Source organism: Canis lupus, chromosome 31 (assembly GCF_048164855.1).
Source record: "Canis lupus baileyi chromosome 31, mCanLup2.hap1, whole genome shotgun sequence".
NCBI classification, from domain to species: Eukaryota; Metazoa; Chordata; class Mammalia; order Carnivora; family Canidae; genus Canis; species Canis lupus.
In genome coordinates this window covers 1,799,948-1,822,025 of record NC_132868.1, presented here as the reverse complement: position 1 = coordinate 1,822,025, position 22,078 = coordinate 1,799,948, and the positions used below count along the sequence as shown (strand labels likewise).

At 43.6% G+C, this 22,078-nt stretch overlaps 1 long non-coding RNA gene across 1 annotated transcript; it reads left to right on the top strand.

The window, feature by feature from the left end:
- Positions 1-5,260: 5,260 nt before the first annotated feature.
- Positions 5,261-18,379, top strand: LOC140621888 (uncharacterized). The gene is made up of 4 exons (XR_012021604.1): positions 5,261-9,100; positions 12,344-12,444; positions 17,509-17,575; positions 17,790-18,379. It is a non-coding gene; the product is annotated as an uncharacterized lncRNA (long non-coding RNA).
- Positions 18,380-22,078: the final 3,699 nt, after the last annotated feature.

Sequence of the window (22,078 nt, the reverse complement as noted above, 5' to 3'; positions counted from 1 at the left end):
TCCTGCCTCCCGTGGGTCCCCCCCACCCCCCGGGCCAGGCCGGCACTCACACAGCTCCTCAGCACCGCCCCCCAACCCTGCACCCCAGGGCTCAGCGAGGGCGGTGCAGGGGCCCTGGTGGCCAGGCTGCAGCTTCAGCGGCCCAGACACGACATAAGCTGCAGAGTCTGCAGCGCGGAGAGATTCTTGATAAACACAGCCTCAAGCCGACCTCAGACAGGAAAATGTTTAGCTTCATAAAAACTAGACAGAGATTAGTTGCATTAAGAGTTTAATCTTCATAAAATTATGTCAGAGTGATATACTAGTGCGGAAACTAAGAAAGGAGTCTGTCACCAGCATGACCACCCTTGACATTTTGGGTATTTCTGACCTTTCACTAGTTACCATATGCATTTTTTATACAGATAGATTTACAGTTTGATATTCTGTTATTTTCTCTTGGTGTAAGCTGTTTCCACGTGCTTTAAAATGTTAATATTTACGAATATAGTGACTGCATGTTGTATTGTCTATTGAACCTGCCTTAATTGATTGCTCAAATTCTCCCTGCTTTGGTCATTGGGAGCTCTTGCTGGTTGGCTTCTGTGTCCCTTTGACATACCCCTCTCTTTTTTTTAAGTTTATTTTTTTTTTAGTAATGCCCAAACCCAGCATGGGGCTCAAACTCATGACCCCAAGATCAAATCACTTGCTCCTCTGAGCCAGCCAAGCACCCTAACTTTTTTTTTTTTTTTTTTTTTTTTTTTTTGGTTTTCCTTACTTTCTGATACTTCAGGCTCAGCTGTAGCTTCCCCACCCCAGCCCTAGAATCAGCCATTCCTCCATTGCATACTGGTGCCTTTTATTAAAGAATCATATTTGGAAACAAAGATGTAGGTGCTGATTTCATTGACTTCTAGCTAATGATTTTTTTCTGTCCTCAATGTTACTGATCTCTTCTCTTTATTATATTTTACAAACAATTTTGGAGAACTGTTAGTATTTACTTCAGCCTTCAGCTCCAGTCATGATCTCAGGGTCCTGGGATCAAGCCCCAAGTCAGGCTTCCTGCTCGGTGGGGAGTCTGCTTCTCCCTCTCCCTCTGCCTCTTCCCTCCTACTCATGCTCTCTCTCTCTCTCTCTCTCTCTCTCTCTCACTGTCTCAAATGAATAAATAAATTCTTTAAAAAAATAAAAATAAGGAAGCTCTAAAAAAAAGGATATCCACAAAAACTGTATATATAATTACCAAAAGCTAGAAACAATCCATGTGCCATTCAACAGTAGAACGGATAAATTGTGGTTTATTTCTACACTGGAATACTCCTCAGCAATAAAAAAGAACAAACCATCGACATGTGCAATGGCATGACAACTGCAAACCATTTATGCAAGGGCACCTGGCTGGCTCAGTTGACAGAGCGTGTACCTCTTGATCTCAGGGTCCTGAGTTTGAGCCCCACATTGGGCGTGGAAGTTACTTTGTAAAAAAACAACATTATGCAAAGGAAAGAAGCCAGGCACTCAAAGAAGAGTCTACTGTATGAAGGCTTTAAGACAAGTCAAATGAATCTGTTGTCAGAAGACAAGATAGAAGTACTTTTTGGGAAATGGTGGTGGAGATTTGGAAAGAGCATGAGGGTACTTCTTGATTATGGTGATGTTCTGTTTCTGGATTGGGAGGTGGTTTCATGGATGAGCTCATTATTATTAATTTTTTAAGGCTTGAGGAAGCCTTTAACAATAAAAGATTTATTTATTAGAGAGGGGGTGGGGAATGAGTGAGGGTAGGGGCAGAGGGAAAGGGTGAGAGAGGAAGAATTCTTTTAAGCGAACTTTCTGCTGAGCCTGACCTGGATCTTGATCACAGGACCTGGAGATCATGACCTGAGCTGAAATCAAGAGTCGGAAGCTTAACTGACTGAGCCACCCAGGTGCCCAGCTCATTATTATTATTGTAATAATTTATTAAGTTGTATACTTAAGATTCATGCTTTTTTTTTAGAATGAATGTGATATTTTAATTAAAAAGTTTATTTTTTGAAAATTGCTCCATCTTGGTTCTTTTTCCTGTACCGCTCACATCTGGCCCCAATGGATACCAAAGTAACTTTGTCCTGGTGAACTCTAGAGTGTAAGCCACACCCTGTGCATTCCCCTCCACCCCCTCCTCTTAGATTAGAACTCTCATGGATGAGAATCAGACTCCAAGGAAATCCTCACAAAGTCCCCAACACCCCCACTATGATTCTCCCCTGAGTGTGGATTTATTTAAGTGTGGATATGTTTCTTTTTTACTCTCACATGACCACCACATTGACAGCACCTCTGACACCAGAAGTGTGGGTTTTCTCCACACTCTGCAACTCTGTGACACCAACTGGGTGTCCCATAGATTGACGCTGTCTCCCTTGACATGGCATCATATCCCACAGGTTAAGGGCTCAGTCCCACAAGACTCCCTACTTCAGATGCCAATCACAAAAGTAGGTCTCCAGGTTACCCACAACTTCTGTCAATCTTGGCAGTAAATCAGAAGCTCCCATGGCGTCCTCCTCCTTGGATTTGATTATTTGCTAGGACAGCTCACAGAACTCAAGGAAGCACTTGTGTTTACCAGTTTATGAAAGGATGTGATAAAGGATATAGCAGCCAGATGAAGAAATGTGGAGGGTGAGGTCTGGGAGAGTCCTGGGCACAGCAGCTTCCGTCCCTGTGGAGTTGGGGTGCCTCATCCTCCCAGGGTGGATGTGTTCATCAAACTGGAAGCCCCCCAAGCCTCAGATTATTGGTATTCTTATGGAGGCTTCCTCACATAGGCATGATCAATATTAACACCATTTCCAGCCCCTCTCTTCCTTCTAGAGAATGGAGCACGGGGCTGAAAATTGCAAGCTTCTAATCATGGTCTTTCTGGTGACCAGCCCCCATCCAGGAGCTGTCCAGGAACCCACCTGGCCCTGGTATCCAGAGTCATGCCATTAGAACAAAAGACACTCCTACCACCCAGGAAATTCTGAAGGACTTGGTACCCTGTGTCAAGAACCAGGTACAAAGGCCAAACATTAGAACGAAAGATGTTCCAAATGCTCTCTTATCACTTAGGAAATTACAAGGGCTTCAGGAGCCCTGTGCCCAGAACCAGGGGCAGAGACCAATATACATATTTTATATTATGCCATGGGATCCAAGAATCATAAACTAGTTTTCAGAGATTTCCTTAGAAAATCTGCATCTTGATATCATTACATTCACTTTGGTATCTGATGTTTATTTATCTGAGCTTCTCCACTGGAATGTCCAGTATAATATCCTCTAACATCCAGCTCCATCCACTTCTAAAATCCTGACTCTCTTGTGTAGGCAGGATCTGACATTTCTTCATAATAATTTTTCAATGGGTTCTTTATGAAGAATACACACACGCAAAAACGGTTGGTTGAGAACATCTGAACCCAGAAGCTAAACGTAGAAATAGGTACATTTTTCTGTAACGTTTGTAGTGGAGATCTCTTGTTTTGTCTGCCTATGTTGGCAAGAGAACTCTTCATTCCTATGGGAAACCCACTCCACAGAACTGGCCCAGCCTTCTCCTCCACCTGGATGACAGTGGTGGGCAGATAACCAATCCTAAACCAACAAGAATATCCCATCCTTGAACCACAAAATGAGCATGTAAAGTAAGCCAGCCTTGCATCTTCCTGGGACTTCTGTATAAGGGACAACTGTGTCTTTCTATGCAGTTGTCAGCCAGGAAGAACTAAGTCTGGAGCACTCACAGGGAGAGCTCTTAACTGTTTGAAACCTGATGCCAAGTAGAGACACATGTAGAGATGAGAAACAGAGAGAAAGAGAGACTTACAGGGAAAGATAAAGGATGATATTGGTATGGTTGAAATGCCAGATCCAGCCATGTCTAAAGCTGGAGGCCCTCCAGGCATGTTAGGGACATTAGTAACCTAACCCGTGAATCCCCTTTTCTGTTTATGGCAGAGTTACATCCCTGTCCCTTCATAATTGCAAGAGTCCTGAATATTTCCTGCATACATAACAACTTGCACAAATTATTCAGTGAATTTCATCATAAATCAAACTGGAGGTTGATGGTGACCAGTGTGCCCTGAAAATGTAGACTCCATCCTATCCTTTCTTCTCTATGCTCCAGACTCCCTGGGTTTGCAGGACCTCTTCCCCCCTTAACACCTGTATGGAAATTGGGTGGTTCGGTGTCATATCCTAGGTAACACCTAGGACATCCTCTCGGTAGTGGGGGCACAGGGCATGGCCAAGGATGTCAACATTCATTGCCACACGCCTAGTGTTTTATGAGCTACAATATTATACAAAATTACAAATGCATTTTGCCCATCAGAAATGAATCCTTGGGCCACATTTGAATTATAGATGAACATCCCAGGGATGCTTTCTCATAGCTAGGAGTAGTATGTTCTTCCCTCTTCTACATACATCTAGGACATAATAGCAATGCCAATTTGGACAATACCAACCAACACAATTCTGCTCAGCTTTTCTAGTTAGGTCGGGACACTTGAAAAGCTCTGAACAATGCCAGGGAGCCCCTCCTGGTATTGTAACTGCTTACCAAAAGGCAGCCCCTCAAAGAGGAAATTCAACAGACATTACATAATTACTTACCAATTTTCTTCTGGTGGGTCACTTGCCAGAAGGCTGGGGAAGGCGGGGAATGTCCTAGAAATTCTGGAGAGACAGCATGTCCTGACCACAGGAAGAAACCAGAAGCTTGCAGGGAAGGGGGACAGGCAGTGGTACAGATCAAGATGAGGACAGAGTGATAGTTCTTTACTATCTGCAATTTTTGAAGCTTCACACAAAAGCTACTTTTGATCACTGGCTGAAAGGGAAAGATCTGGATTAAATGTCTTTCCTCTCCTCATTTAGGCACACAATGGCATGGTTGGAATTCCACTCCTCCCTCTGGGAGCAGGTTACCAAGGGGTCCCAGAGGCTAAGCCTACCAGGTGTGAGGCCTGGGGGGGCCGTAGGAACCCCATAGTTATCTGGGGGAGGTCGGAATGGCAGGTGGCCTCATCTCCCTGCCTGAGCCGCCCACCCAGCTTTTCTGGGCACTCGAGGAGAGAAAGACCCAGAAGCAGCTCAGGGCTCCTGTCACTCCTTGCTTGCTGACATCTCCCTCAGCAACTGGAAAACCAGATAAGTTTCCATCATTGTGATGTAACAAGAAAGCTATTTGGGAAATGCCTACTGAAGAATTTTCCTCTCAGTCCCCTGGGTTGTTTCTCCGTGTCCTCCTCCCCTCACCCCCACCCCAGCCTCCACCTTCTCCCCCTCTTTCTGGCAGCCTTTCCTCCTAGAGGAAAAAACATCCCTGAGGCCCAAATGGGAGTCTCAACAGACTGGGGGGGGACTTCACTGCTTCTGAGGATCAGAATCCAATGGGCTTGAGGACAAGGAGAAACATCAAGGCAGGAAAGAAAAGCAGAGCAGGAAATCCTTGAGCAGAATGCTGGAGGAAGGGCCCGGCTTCCACAGGCGCAGCCTGACCACCTCTCAGAGGGGAAGCCAGGGGGAGGGGGCCGTCAGGCCACAGCCAATATCCATCTGGCCAAATTAGGAATGGCTGAGCTCGGTGCCTCGCCAGGCTGAGGTGTGGCTGCACATCCCCACTCCTGCAGGTCTGGTTGAGGGGAAGCCAGACCCACCTAGGCCAGTGCCCCACTTCATGCCACATTCAACATGGAACAGAAAGGGCGGTGCTAGGAGGGTGGAAGATGTAGGGTCTCCAGCAGTGCCACAAACCAGATGTCACCATAGGCATTCCTGCTTGTCACGAGGGAGGACACAGGGGCTGAGCAGAGCAGCAGTGGGCCAGCAAGCAAGCAGGACAGGAGGCCCCAAAATGCAGGGCAAGAGGCAGGGACCAGGACCATGGGCATTGCACACCAGGACCACTCCAAACACCGGGCAGGTCTAGACATGAAGGCATTAAGCTAGCCAGCATTAAGCCACCCACCCTGAAGAGGGGACACGGGACAACATGGACAAAGTGGTACCCGTTGGTCACCTGTAGCTTCCTCAAACCCGCCACTTGAAAGAGAGAAAGAAAAAGAACCTCCTAGAAGAAACAGCCCTGTGGAGACTAGAACTTCAGATCACCTTAGTGTTTACCTCCAAGGAGAGTGAATCAACCCCAAAGAGAATACTTCAACTGACAGCTGCCCATTATTTTTTTTGAAGGATGAAAAGGAAAGAAAAGTCTTCATGCTTAACCGTTAAGGATACCCAGCAAGGGGACAGACATATTCTACGATGCATGCCTTTCTTCTCTTTGCTGAAATGTTTTCTGAGACTTTGCTTCAGAGCAAACCAGTTAGAGCCAATGGTGTGCCTGGTGTGGTAAACCCAGCTCCTCCCTGGTTTCCTGTGGGCCCTGCCTAGGCAGACTCCAGCAACAGGCACTCCTCCCTCGGCTGTAAACCTGGCTCCAGGCCCTTCATCGGCACCCTGTGTTTAATGGGGGGTAATTAGGGCCCTTTCCTAACCCACCCACCCACCTCTTCTGTTTGCCCAAGCTGCTCTGGTAGCAAAGGGCAGCTGTTTGGGACCAGGGCCATAGCTTCACGAGCTGTGAGGCAAATAAAGGCAAACTTGCTGCCTGTGGAATCCAGAACAGGTGCATACAGGTTTTAGAGACAGCATCTGGGAGAACACGCAGTGTTTCTGGAGCCTTGTAACCTCAAACCCGTATAGGATGGAAGCTGGAGCCACACCCTCCTGACCCTTATCTATGGTCTTAAATGTAAGCCAGTTCCTTTAGATTGAACAGCAAAATCTGAACTATGAACAGTCAGGAAAATCTTCAAAATGTACAACATCAGACTGGTCATAGTAAAAACAGCTAACACTGGGTGATGGTTACACGCCTGGCGTGGGCTTCAGGCTTTCCTTAAGCTAACCCCCAGCAACGCCATGGGTAGCTACTGCTGTCATCCCCATTTTGCAGAGTTAGAAACCGAGGCAATAAAGAGGGTAAGTGTCCAAGTTCTCCTAGCTACTAATGATACCCAAATGCTATGGATCCTACCTCTCTTTTCCATGACGTTCCCGCAATTGGTATGAGGACATGGGTATCTCGGCCATACGGTCGGCACGTCACCTCCTGGGATTATAGCCACATCACTGAATGCTTGCCATGCGCCAGGGCACCTTTCAATCCCTTACATGCAGCACCTCACTCCATCCTGCTAGCACGCTAGCAAGACCAGTGTTACAGGGATCCCTCTGTTCCAGATGAAACCTTGGGACTCAGGAAGGCTAAGTGGTTTGCCCCAGTGGCAGAGAGAGTCCAGGATGAAAACAGGGTCTCGGGACCTATCAATGAAGCTAATGTGGTTCCCGTGCATCAAGGCCTTCCTGATCAGCCTGTTTCATGAGCTGATACATGCATTTCAGAGACAGTCAACCTGTGGTGCATGAGTTTTATTTCTCACCTTGGGCCCCGGGAACTCGAACAGCCTGCATAAAGAGCAAACTTGTGACTCTGGCCCAGGCAGCTTCAGGCCTAAAGGGTTACCTAAAAGTGGCTCTTGAACATATTGAAATGGAAGCATGGACAAAGGTGCTTCATGAGCTTTCTAGTTGTCCTTTGATGAAGGCTTTAGTGAAATGCACCTGCCTCTACTTGACGCTATTCCAGCCCACCTGGGCTGACATCTTATTTAGATCACTAGGCTACACTATGCGCCCTAAAGAAAGGACTATTGTCATCTGGGCTACTACACTGCAAAAGACACACACACTCTCACCTATATTGTTTATATTCATCATTTTTATAAAAAGTGATTCATATCTCAAAAGTTTGTCTTTTTTTAAGGCTGTCAGTGTTGGCAGCACACCTTTAACTAGTTCTTCTGGACTTAGCTTCAAAGGTCACTGCCTGTTCCTTTGCATGTAGAATGAGATGACATTCAGAGCCCCGAGATGCGGTGTCCCACACACTCCCAATCCATGTCCCTTCTCCACAAGGATTCCTTTGGGATGTGGCAGAGCCATGGAACAATTCTAGGGTGCTATTAAGTTCTTAGTCTGCCCTTAGAGGGTTTGTCTGGTGGTACAATTACCACTCCTGCCTAACATACTTCCCCCAAACTGGGTGATTTGAACGCTCCACCATTTCATTATGTGCATGGATTTCATGAGCCAGGAATTTAGAAAGAGCACAGCAGGGATCTTTCTCCCCTCCAAGATGTATGGAGGCCTCAGTCGAAAAGGTTCACAGGTGGAGGTAGCTTGACAGTTGGGACTGACATCAACTCCAGGCACGTTCATTGTGACACGTGGCACAGGCTGGGAGCAGCACAGACCTGAGGCCTACGGACCAGAATGCTCACAGGGCAGCCTCTGCATGTGCCAGGACTTCCTCCTGACGTGGAGCACAGCTGCTCATACCGCGTACAGGGTGGCTCAGCTATCCAGGCACAAATATTCCAGAGAAAGAGGCAAGCCACATCACCTTTTTTGACAGCCTAGCAAGTCATACAGTGTCACTTCCACAGCACTGTGTTGTCAACAAAGTCACAAGCCACTCAGATTCAAGAAGAGAGCTAAGACCCTCGGACCTTCGGCAGAGGGTGGTGAGGTGGCATTGAGGAATGGCCCTGGGAGCGGAGGCCCTCTGCGGCCACCACTGGAAATCTGCCATAATGGATCCAAGAACAAAAAGGAGAAATCACAAGATTGACTTGCCTTAGAAGAAAAGCAGTGACCTCAATCCCAAAAATAAATGAATAAATAAAAATAAAATCTTTGAAGAAAAGCCAACTTTCCCGTATCCCAGCATCTGCTGGTTTCTCTGTGAAAGCTCACGAGAATAGAGCAAGACCTAGGGGAATGCAGTTAATGAAACTCCACTAGGTACTTTAAGCAACTGCAGGCAGAGGGACCGAGAAATATCAGGCCTCAGCATTAGTAGTAGAGAGCTCAGTGAATGGCCTGGATTATGCTTTCGGGAGAATGAACCAGGCGCTAGCAAAGCCTGCAGGATTAGAATGACAAAAGGGGAAAATGTGAAGAGCTCAGGATAGAGGCTTGTTCCTGGCAACGGATTTCAGACTCCCCGGTAAGCAGTGATAATTACTTAATACAAGCATGACACTCTGCTCAATATGTAATTATGGTTAAGTCATCATTAAGCTTAAGTTATATAGATATATTTTAGGAACATATATTTTTGTAGTTTTTGCCTGTCCATGATTCCTTGCTCCTTCTTTGGTAAACAGGTGGGCCTATCCAGCTGGGAACTATTGAATCTCCAACCTGGTGAGGTTGATAAATCCACAGCCCCCACCATCCCTCCCCTGCGCTGGGGATCCAGGATCGCCCCATGCAGTGATGCATGCAGTGATTGTCTCAGGAGAGTGTGTGTGCGTATGTGGGTGGGTGTGGGGGGTGTCTCCTGTGGACCCACAACCCATTCCCTAGGATTTTCATGGCTGCTGGGAAAAAAAGACCCTTCTTTGGAGACTGTGTGTGCTAAAGACCACATGAGGCCAGATGTGGAGAGACAGAGACAAAGAATAATGACACAAGATTGTCCAAATGTTGGGAAATAGTTATGCTTGGATCCAGAGCTATCCCTCAGGCGGGCTTCCTCGTTGATAGAGGGAATAAATTCCCTTTTTTAACACACGCGAGTTCTGATTGGGATTCTCTCACCCACAACCATGAGGTCCTCACTTACATATTAGAGTACAGGCAATAATGCATGCTGTGGGTCCTCATTTCTTGTTCAGGTCTTTTTGTCCTCTTCATATGGTCTCCTGGGCATAGAGCTCCTCCTGTGTGGTTAGAGATGGTGATCTAGACCAGAGGGTTCCCAAATTATCCCCCTCATGGTTCTGAAGTTCAGCCTGGGCAGCAAGGCAAGCAGCAATCCTTTCTGGTGGTTCACCGAACTCAAGAATATTCTCTTGGCCTTCTGGCAGAATTGATAGCATGACAATTATCCCATGCATTATCGGCAAGACTTTGGAGGGCCAAGATCAGAGAGAAAGTGTTAGGGAGTCAGTCCCAAGACTGCATGCAGCAAGAAAAGAAGGCCTGAGAATATCAAGTTCCTGAAAAATGGAAACTCTTTATTTTTCTCTGGCACAAATTCATGCACACATATTCATGGCTATTATTTTTAAGATGCTTAAAATTTTATGTACTGAGATCTCAGCCCTACCCTTGAACATGATGTGCTAAAGGGCTTGGGGCCAGAACCTGGGTCTTGCCAGCTCATGGCCTGCCACCCCATTAGCCTCACTATCATGGTAAAGACCTCCCCTTGCATTGTACTGTTGCAGAGAGACTGCTTTTAATAAAAACTCTTTTTTCTTGCTTTTCTTCCTGCCATAGCATGGACTTTCTCTGTATTCACGGAGACTTGTGTTTGAAGGAGGCATACATACTTTGTTTCTTGTGTTTATGTGCTACTCCTTTTAATGCAATAAGATAATTGATTTATTTTGAAGGTCCGGATACAACTCACACTTCTGGTTTCTTAGGGACTATGTTATGTTTTATTTTTCCAAAATACATAATTTTTGAGATGCATATATATGTCTGTGTGTGTGTGCACACACACAAATAACATATATATGGGTTTGTTTTTTCTTTAAAGAATTTTTTTTACTTATTTATTCATGAGAGACACAGAGAGAGAGGCAGAGACATAGGCAGAGGGAGAAGCAGGCTCCTCGTATGAGCCCATTGTGAGACTTGACCCCGGACCCCAGGATCATGCCCTGAGCCAAGACAGGTGCTCAACTGTTGAACCCTCCAGACATCCCTGTTGTTGTTGTTGTTGTTGTTGTTTTAAGTAGGCTCCACTCCACACCCAGCATGGGGCTTGAACTCATGACCCTGAGATCAAGAGTCAAGTGCTCTACCAACTGAGCCAGCCAGGTGCCCCCGAAGTTTACATATTCCCTACATATATAAAATAGTAGTACATATGGTTGTATATACATATACATTTTTTTCTGTTGTTAAAAAAACAAATTTAACTAAGTAAATTTGGAGATCTAATGATTTTATGTTCATCCTGTGAATCAGGCACCATCTTATCTAGCAGGTAACAGGGAACCCCAGAGAGCTGCAGAAAGGAAAAGTCAGAACAAGGAAGTCATAAACAGAAAAAGGATTATTTTGGGTGAGGTCACCTTCCTTTGGGGACAAAGGGTCTTATTACATGGATTACCTCATCTTCCTTTGGGGGATAGAAAGGGCCCATGTGACAGGTTAGCTTATTGGTGCTGGCCAGAAAATTCCTGGCTGACCAGTGAAAACTATTTCTGGGGGAGGTTGAAACTGTAATTAGGTATTAAGCCCCAGTTTCATAACATGGCCTAACACAAGTGACTCTATTTTGGGTCTATGATTCTTTTTAACACTATGTATGTATTCACTATGTATATATTGTACTATGCCATTTACTATGTATATTAACAGTAAGTATGTATGGATTTATTTATTTGTTTATTTATTTATTATAGATTTTATTCATGAGAGACAGAGAGAGAAAGAGAGAGGCAGAGACACAGGCAGAGGGAGAAGCAGACTCTCTCGGGGAGCCCGATGTGGGACTCCTCCTGGAACCCTGGGATCACGCCCTGAGCCAAAGGCAGATGCTCAACGACTGAGCCACCCAGAGATCCCCGGGCCTACTTTTAAAAATAGAAAGCTGGTTATATAAGTCGACCCTTGTCACAGATCCTAACAAATGAAGGTACCAGAATATGCCACCCCAAAATATGCCTCTTTGGCATATGGATTGTTTTGAGTTAGAGATCATTAAGAGTCAGCAGCTACAGGAAAAGCTCTAAAAACAGGGTACAACTTATCCTTTTGTAAAGGAAATTTACATTTATAAAGGAAATTTCTATTTGTCAAGATGTAGCCCTCTCCTGTACCAGGAGGAGGTGGATCTTAACAACACAGTGAAGAAGGTGCCAACTTAAATCTGAATAACAAACCTTATTAAACCACCTTTTTTGGCCATACTTTTCCTAGTCACCTTTCCATAACTGCCTCCTTTGCCCAGAAGTCCCAAGCTCCTTCCCCTTCGTTTACCCTCAGATGGTATATGAGCCCAAATTCTCCCACCTCCTTGGGTTACTCATCACTGGGTGCTCCCATGTGTGTTTGCAATGCATATGTGAACAAATATGTTTGTTTCTCTCATGTAAATGTGCCTTTTGCCTAATTTACAGGACCCCAGCCAGAGAACGTGAGTGAAGGAAAAAAATTTTTCCCCTTTTGTATACTAGCCCTAGTGAAAAGTGTCTTATTTATTCTAATGTCCATATTCCAAACCTAGGGAAAGCTTCAGTCGGCTTCGTGTTGGTCACTGGCCCCTTCTTGAGCAGAAGAGATGACAGAGCTCTAATGGCCTTGCGATGGGTGTCCTGTTTAAAACAGGTGGGCATTCCTGAAAGAAGGAGCTCAGCCTACCTGCCCCAGTGTCCACTGTAATGCTGAACCAATTAAAAACAGATGGAGGACCATCAACTTGGGAGCCAGAGGACCAGAGCTCCATACATAAGTGTATGACCTAAGGAAAATTGATTTGCCTCTCTTCACTTCAGTGTCCATCCCTTCAAAGGAGGGATCCAGATTAGAGTTTGTGATATAATCCAAGGTTCTGAAATCTCACCTTCTATCCAATAAGAGCTTATATTATAAAATGGTGTTCTGGCATGAACTAGGTATAGATCACAAAACAATAATGGAAAAGCAAAGTAGAACCAGAAAGTAAATGGTCCAAAATAATCATTCATTAGATGTTTACTATGGGCCAGGCTTCGTTGAGTATTTTATATGGATTATCACATTTCTAATTTCTGAGAATTCTTTCTTATTTCTCTTGATTGTTCCAATTTCGCACATTTCTTTTTTTTTTAAGATTTTATTTATCTATTCATGACAGAGAGAGAGAGAGAGAGAGGCAGAGATATAGGCAGAGGGAGAAGCAAGCTCCATGCAGGGAGCCCAATGTGGGACTCGATCCCAGGACCCTGGGATCACGCCCTGAGCCGAAGGCAGATGCTCAACTGCTAAGCCACCCAGGTGTCCCTGATTGTTCCAATTCCAAAGCATCTTGTTATAGCTCTGTGACTTAGCTTCCTCATCTGTAAAAGTAGAATAATAATCTCACCCACTTTGTGAGGTTTTGGTGATGATTAAATGAAATGATACACATAAAGAATTAGGAAGTGACAGAAATATAATAACCAGTTGATACACACTAATAAGTTTATTATTAGCTATTCTTGTTGGTTTTCTCTATAGCGGGCATTTAGGAGGAACCCTTCTCTGTTTAGTTATCCCTTCTCCAGCCAGCTTCTCTCCTCCAAAAGTGTGAAGCAACTTTTTGCCTACTGGTATTTCTGCTTTGATTTTCTGTGTCATTCTTTTTTAATTCTTCTGGTGACTTTAGAGTAGAAGTGTTAACCACTGTCTACCAGTTTTTGGCTTTTGGTAATCTAATTTTTTCTTTTTTTAAAATCTCATTTTTTGATGTTTCTCAAAAGGCTTGCACTTAATTGTGCGGGTTTCCTCTCACTCATCAGTGAAGTGTGAATAATCATGTAAAATCCCCAGCACAGTGTCTGGAACATAGGAAGAAGAGTTGAATAAAGGTTTGCAGTGCCACCTCTGTGCCGCCTCGCCGCCATCCTTATGTTCTTTATCTTAATACGTCCCATGATTTCTGGCTCTACGTAGCCGTAAATAAGTTCCATTTTGAACCAGGCAAGAGGGTAGAAGCTGTGCGCTCCTCCCACTTTGTCCATGAACAGGTAGACTTTCATCCGGGTTTGAATTGTGGGCAGAGACAGCTGGCAGAGCTGTGCGTAAGGGCCTTCTGTCATATGGCGCAGCTTTGAACCATGGCTGAAGATTGCAGGGCATGAGTGAACGGAAGGATTCTTTGTTGGTGTGTTGTCCAAAAGAGGATAGATTAAACCAACGATGAGTTTCCAAGAACTCTTATCATTGGCTCCTCCATTCATTCATTCTACTAATACTCGTTGAGTGATTGGACTGTGCTAGGTGCAGGGGAGAACAATGCATGGGACACTTGAAGACCATGCTTCCTTGAGTGGCCTGTGCCACTGGTGTAGGGTGAAATAGCTTTGCCTGCCACTGGGAATTATTTTCAGCACCGTATATATATGATGCCATCTTAACACATGTCAACATAACATATATGTTATGCTCTTCCTAACTGCCGTCTCTTATGCCGTCTTCCCCCTTACCCCCCAGCCCACCATAGTATAGAAACTGGAAAAGCTAAATCATACTTTTCCAGCTTCCCCAGAAGTCAGAGTGGTTGTTTGACAACATTTTATACAATGTCACTTAAGCAGTTGTCTGCTGGGGGCCTCTGGGCAGGATACACCTAGCTGGTGCTGCCTCTTCCCCTTCCTCTTTCCCTGAATTTGAACAAGACTCAGGGCTTCAATACCTTTCATGTTAGAAGGACCACAAGAGTCATAGCATTGAGAATCGGAACCAACACAACAATGCCTGCCTCTGGACTTCCTGTGACCTGACACTCTTACTCATTTTATCTACTGTAATTTAAGTGTCTTGTTAGTCATCACTGGAAATATTCTTAACTGACACACCAAGATAGCAATCAACATAAACCCATTTACTTTTCCTTTCCTTCTTAAAATGAAACTTAATAAATGTTCACAAAGTGGAATATTCTTTTAAAAATTTAAATTGCCATTGGCTGGTCATTACTTAATATTTTTGACATAAACTTAGGGATTTTTGTGGGGTAGAAAGCCAATCTGGCAGCAAAAGGATCCTTTAAAGTTCTGTCAGCTTCAAGCTCAGATTCCAAAATAGGGCTTGACAACTCCAAAACTACCACATGGCTGCTTTCATGAGCAGAGGAGAGGGAGTGCTGCCCCTAGCATAGGATGAGAAAGCAAGAAGACTCCGCTAAGCATCTCAGTAAAAGGGAAGAACATAAATGGCCACTGAGACACAGACATCATTATCAATTCCCAAGCCCATGAGGCTTGCTGAAAAACTATGCCAGACATTGCAGGGTTATCATTTCTAATGGAAACACAATCTGGAAGGTCACAGAAACTCAAATTGCAGCAAAAGTCGTGAGATGACAGAAATACCAATATTATAGAGCAGGGAATCAGCAAGCTACATCCCACAGACGAGATGTGGCCTGGCACATGCCCTTGTAAGGTCTGTGAGTTGAGAGTGGTTCTTACATTTATAAATGGTTGAAAATGGGGTTCCTGAGTGGCTCAGTGGGTTAAACCTCCAACTCTTGATTCTGGCTCAGGTCATGATCTTAGGGTTGTGAATTGGAGCCCTGTGTGGGGTTCCACCCTCAGCAGGACGTCTGCTTGAGATTCTCTCTCCCTCTTGCTCTGCCCTCCCCCATGCCCCTGCTCACATGTGCCCATGCTCTCTCTCTTTCTCTCTCAAAAAAAAGTTGAAAAGTAATAAAAAGCAGTGTCGTATTTTGTGACCTGTGAACATTATATAACATGTGAGTTTCAGTGTTCCTAAATAAAGTTTTATTGGAACACAGCCATGCTGGTTCATTTATGAGTTGTCTGGGGCTGCCCCCATGACACAATGGCAGAGTTGAGTGGTTGCCATGAAGAGTCTGTAGCTCACAAAGCCTCAAATATTTACTATTTGGCCCTTTACAGAAAGTTTGCCCAACCTGTTACAGAATTGAGGGCCTGAGCAATGACCTATTACATAAGAAACATCAGGGATGCCTGGGTGGCTCAGTGGTTGAGCACCTGCCTTCAGCCCAGGGCGTGATCTTGAGATCCGGGATCAAGTCTCACATCAGGCTCCCTGCATGGAGCCTGCTTCTCCCTCATCCTGTGTCTCTGTCTTTCTCTCTCTCTCTGTGTCTCTCATGAATAAATAAATAAAATCTTTTTTTAAAAAAAGAAACATCAATAATGTACCAAACCTCAACCTCAGAAAAAAGGGTCAAAACAAGAAACAAGATTCTTTATGACAGAGAAATCTCCTCAGTTTCTCAGGGGATCATGTGTTAAAATACCATTTAACAATTATACCAGTAATATATAATTTTGGAAAATTTAGAAAATACTGAAAAGGATATAAAAGAAAATAAAAATAGTCTTTAATCTTATTACTCATGATAGCAACTATTAGTATTTTGGGGTTTATTCCAATATTTTTCTGTAAGTATTTTTTTCTACAAAACTTGGCTGCGTACACTATCTTAGTATTATTTCACTTGCAACTGATGGGAAACTTATCTTAAATAGGCTTAAACTAAAAACTTTGGGTGAGGGGGAAGAAGGGGAGTTTCTTGGCTCACAGGAGTATTACTGCTTTGGGTATGTCTTAATGCAGAGTTTAATGTACTAGCTCCATCTCTTATTTCTACTTCCTCCGTATTCTTCTCAGTATCAGGAGGGCTTTTTCTTCATAGTGACATAAAGGCTGCAGGAGTTCCCATTGTAATTCTAATCCACAAAACAGCAATTCCCTCCAGGAGGAAAGAGCATTTCTTTGCCCAAAAGAAACAAATAAGCCTTTCTAGTGTCATTCAATATTTTTGACACCATGAGTTTTCTTTGCTGTCTGATATATAATCATTTAGATGCACCACACGTTTTATGTATGTATGTATATATTTTAAAGATTTTATTTACCCATTTGACAGAGCACAAGCAGGGGGAGCAGCAGGCAGAGGAAGAGGGAGAAGAGGGATCCCCACCCAGCAGGGAGCCTGATGTGCAGCTTGATCCCATGACCCTGGGATCATGATCCCTGGGAACATGACCTGAGCAGAAAGCAGACACCCAACTGACTGAGCCACCCTGGCACCCCACACCACAGGTTTTTAAACCAAACTGTTGGAGGAAATGCTCATTTCAGAATCATAATTATAGGATTAGTTGGAGTCTGAGAAATCATCCAGTACATTCGATTCCTTTTAGAGTAAAAAAAAAAAAAAACAGAGATGCAGAAAGGATAAGTGATTTCCCATTATCGTTCAAGTGATCAATGCTGAGGAGCCTGATCTTGATGGTTCTAAGATTTACTCTCTTCCACCAGCTGTTCTTTCTTAGATGTCACCCCTGAAGCAAAATTTGAAGCTAGAAACACAGTTAACTAACAGAGTGGTCTGCCCAGGTATCCTGAAAAAATAAATGAGTCAAAACAAAAGAGCAGTCTGATTCTCTTCCTTACTCCTCGATTTACTTCTAAAAATGGGATAGGGTTGGGGTAGAAAAGCCACAAAGGCTACAGTTTGTTTGTTCCTCTTTAACTAAATATAAAAAATAATATGCTTTGTTGGTTAATCAGAGCTGTAAGCCCAGTGAGGTATCCAAAAAATCTGAGAGACTGTGGCTCTCCATATAAGAGATTGTGGCTCTCCATATATTTTTGCTTAATCTTCAAATTATACAGAGAATTTTTTTTTCATTTGTATTTTCATGTGGCAAGGCTCCTGTTGTCCCTGCAATCTTAACAAGCATAGAAGGCATGAAGGAGGAAGTGGCATCATCAGAAGGCAAATTCTTTTTTTTATTATTATTATTGGAGTTCAATTTGCCAACATATAGCATAACACCCAGTGCTCATCCCATCAAGTGCCCCCCTCAGTGCCCATCACCCAGTCACACACACACCCCCCCGCCCACCTCCCTTTCCACCATTCCTTGTTCGTTTCCCAGAGTTAGGAGTCTCTCCTGTCTCCCTCTCTGATATTTCCCACTCATTTTCAGAAGGCAAATTCATCAACAAAGACATCTGAGCTCTCAGAGCCTATTTGTAGAGAAAGAGAAGAAAGAGAAGGAAGGTATCTGCAGACTCTGTGAGCCTGGTGATGAAGTGGCGACTGGATGGTGAGCCCTTGAAGATAGGCATGATTTCAGTACGCTGTATTCTGCAAGCACTTATTCAGTGGCCACCAGACATTGAGCAGAAGACTCAGAGGACATGGATCAACATCACTGGACTTGGAAACTCACAGCCAAGCATGGAGGGAGATGAGGACTCCGACAAGTAGCTTCCAGCACACTGGGTGCTGTGGGAACAGCAGGAATGCACGGGAGGGTGGAGCCGGGTTGCTAACTCTTCGTGGGTGGTCTGGAATTGCTTCCCTTAGGAGAGCGGGCTTGAACGGGGCTGGGAAAGACCACTCCAGTCAGCCAGGGGGAGGAAGAGGGAAAGCCCACCCAGGTAGTACAACTACCTAGGTAAAAGGCCAGAGGTGGTAAGCAAACATGGCTCTATAGAGACTGCAACAGGACAGGTGCCAGATATTTGGAGAAAAGTGAAGCCATCTAATTCGCTAAAAATAAAAAAAAATAAGGAAATGCTAAGTTCTGGTCTGGACCTACACAGAATTGTGAAGTTCTTTTCCACGCACACCACTCTCTTGTCTTTCAGTTCCCTTTACAGCTCTCAGCTGACCTCCTTTATTCCCGTTAGCCAGCTTTTAGGCTCTCTTGGTACTCTGCTTATCAATATTTACTCTTAGAAAGATCCAAGGCTTATTGATACTAAGGTGTAAATGACTGATAGGGGTAGTATTGTAATTTAGCTGATTGATATTATTTTCACAGCGGACAAAATCCCAGACCAAAGGACACATTTTGAATTTATCATTTGTTGGAGGAGGTCATCAATAGAATATAACTGCTGGTTGACCTGGGCAAGAGGAGGCTCCTAACCCCCACCCTCCACCCCCAGTCCTAGGAATATGCCTTCTAACTACCAGTCCCACAGTGGGAGCTGTTCCAAAGACATAGACTGGAGAGAGGAAGGTGTTGTTGATGCCATCTGGCCATGTTCATGACTAAATCCAATTAAGGTTTCTTTATAAATTTTTTAAGATTTGGCAGGTGGGTGTGGAGATCTAATTATCTTGTAGCTGCCCAAGCCTCACAAGTGAGTTCCCTTGCCCTATTAAAAGTGCCACCTACCAAGCTGGAGCAGCACTTCATTCTTTCTTCCTTCCTTCTCTCTCCTTGTTCTCTCTTTGTCTTCTGTGTAGGGGGTCAGTTTGCAAACTAACAGGAGGAGGCTGCAGCTTGGACAGCTTAAAGGCCCCAGTGGGGGAATGACAGGATCACTGCCAGTGCCCTCTGGACAGCTTCAGGGCTCTTTAGTTCTGCTTCTGCTCCTGCATGTTGGCACCTTCCTCCAGGACTCTCTTGGCTTCTCTGCCTGGGTTAAGCGTCATACCTTGGCTTCCCCATTACTGCCTTCACCCTCTGGATTTCTCAGCATGGTTCATGCAATGAAAGACAGCTTGGACCTTGGCTCACACTAGTGTCTGTCCTCACAGCATTTACTCACTTTCATGCTGTGATGGGGGACATGGAGCATCTCACCTGGTGTAGCATGTCCCAGGATAGACTGTGGTTCTCTGAGGCTCAGCTCATTCAGGAAGGAGATCAGATATGGCTTTCAGAAAATCACTGAGTTCCAGAGAAGTGATTTTATTTTTAGTGGATACTTTCCATATGGCCCTGGAAGCTGGGTTCAAATGCCAGGCCAAATGCCATTTACTAGCTGAATGATTTAGTGCTAGATACTTTAAACCCTCTGTGACTCAGTTCCTTTATATGTACAATGGGAATAATAATAGTATATATCTCAAATAAGGGGTTGAATTAATTAATATATAAAAAACACTGAACAGAGCACTTCATGAGTGCTCAATTAAGATCTGCCATCATCATCATCATCATCATCACCACCACCTACTAACCTCTGCATAGTTCCTCTGTTAAGAAAACTGACCCTATTAATTTTGAAATAAAAATGTTTATAGTAATTCAGGGATTTTGTGTAAATAAGAAGCAGCATATGCTCAGATACAATGCAAAAGGGAAGCAGAAAGAGATAAAGGGTTTCTCAGATTTTAATGTTTGTGGATATCAACAATGATGGCATAAGGTTTGCAACGACAATGAATAGTCAAGGAACTTAAATGACATTTCTCCAAAGAAGATATACAAATGTCTAACAAGCACATAAAAAGATACTCAACATCCCTAATCACCTCGTAGTCATTAGGAAGGCTGTTACTAAAAAAAATAGAAAATGACGTGTTGGCAAAGATATGGAGAAATTAGAATCCTATGCACTGTTGGTGGGAGTGTTTTCTGTTATGAAAAATAATGTGACTGTTCTTCAAAAAGTTAAACACAGAGTTACCATATAATCCAGCAATTCTACTTCTAGGTTTATGCCCAAAAAGAATTGAAAGTAGAAACTCAGAAATAGTTATTTGGACACCTATGTTCATAGCAGCATTATTTACAATAGCCAAAATATGGGGCAACCCAAGTGTCCATTGATGAACGAATGGAAAAACAAAGTGTGAGATATGTATATGTGTGTATATCTCTATACACATAAACACATATATACAGAGATATATACACACAAAATGGAATATAATTCAGCCTTGAAAAGAAGAAAATTCTGTCATGTGCTACAACATGGATGAATCATAAAGATAGTATTATACTAAATGAAAAATACTCTATGATTCCACTTACATGAGGTAGCTAGTGTAGTCAAATTCAGAAAGTAGTCAAAGAATGTAGAGTGATGGTTGTTAGGGGCTGGAGACGAGGAAAGGGGAAGAATGGGGAGTTACGCTTTAATATTTGTGGGGAGTTTTTGGTTTGCTTTGTTAATATATGCAGTAAATTACACATAGGTAGACCAGAAAGCCCAAAACTCTATGTGTAGTCACATCCTTTGGCTAATATTTATATAGTGTTTACAATGTGCCAAGCATTTATCTAAGGGTTTTGGACATATTTAATCACTTCATCCCCATGACAACCCCATGGGGAAGGTACTCCTAGAAGCTCCATTTGATACTTAAGGAAACTGAGGCATGTGACTAGTGCAGCCAGGCCAGGCAGTTTGGCTTCAAGGTCTACGTCTGTAAGTACAGTACTATTTTAAGAGGCCACCCTCTCAACTTTTGGAGTAACAATGAACATTACAGCAAACCACAAAATCCTGACCATGAATTATTTGAAAGGATTTTAGGCTGAGTCCAAACAGCTGTGTTCATAAATATTATCTTGTTGGAGGAGTGCAAGGTACTGGCTAATTTGTTTTGCGGTTAAAGGACTTCAGTACATTTTATTATACCACAAGAAATGTTCAGCTTCTAGAATAGGCAATTTTACTCATCATTGCTTATAACCTTGTTTAGGTTTAATTAGGCACAGCAATTTTATGCCATTTACTTTGTGTGAGTAACATGACTCACTACACGCAAGTCATGGTTTATGGCTGCAGAAAACTACCCGCTTATATTCAAATTTGATTTGGATAAAAGGGATTTTTTTCTAAACATGCAGCAGAGTTTAGGAACATTTTTATTTTGTGAATCATGGGTTGTTGCAGAGTGGTGGGGTGATGGAGAGTCAGATCTTGTTTCAACTTCTGCATTAGCATTTACTGAGCCTTACTTTCCCTATAAACCTGAGATAGTGACAGTGCCTACCTACATCATGGGCAGGTGTGAGGATTAAGTGAAATAACATGTAATGTAATACATAAAGGAATTCTCAAAGTGCCTGGCCTGATGTCAGCTGTCAGTAAATGCCTAGCATTAAATTAATTGCTGTTGCTCTTGGAATTTTACGGAGTTGCCAAAGACCTGTGATCCTGTGCTCCGAGATTCATAAAAAGAGGTGATTCCATTCTTTGATATTACCCTAACTATACCGGGGCCACCTAAACTTCCAGTGTTTTCCATATCCCTCTTTAGTCTGGAATTTGTTTTATGAGGTGTCCAAGCATGTTGCATGCAAGTCTGGAATAGTATATGGTGGAGAAGAAGGAAGTGTTCACCAGGACTTTCATTTTCTTCCTTTTTCTTCTGAATAGAAAATCAGGGGCAAAAGAACCTTGTTGTCAGCGCCTTTTTATTGTTGGGCTGTTTATTTTTTCCTTTTGATCAACAATTTTATCAGGGGGTTAATTTTGTCAATAACGCAAAGATTCCAGCTCCTAAAGTAAACTATGACTTCTA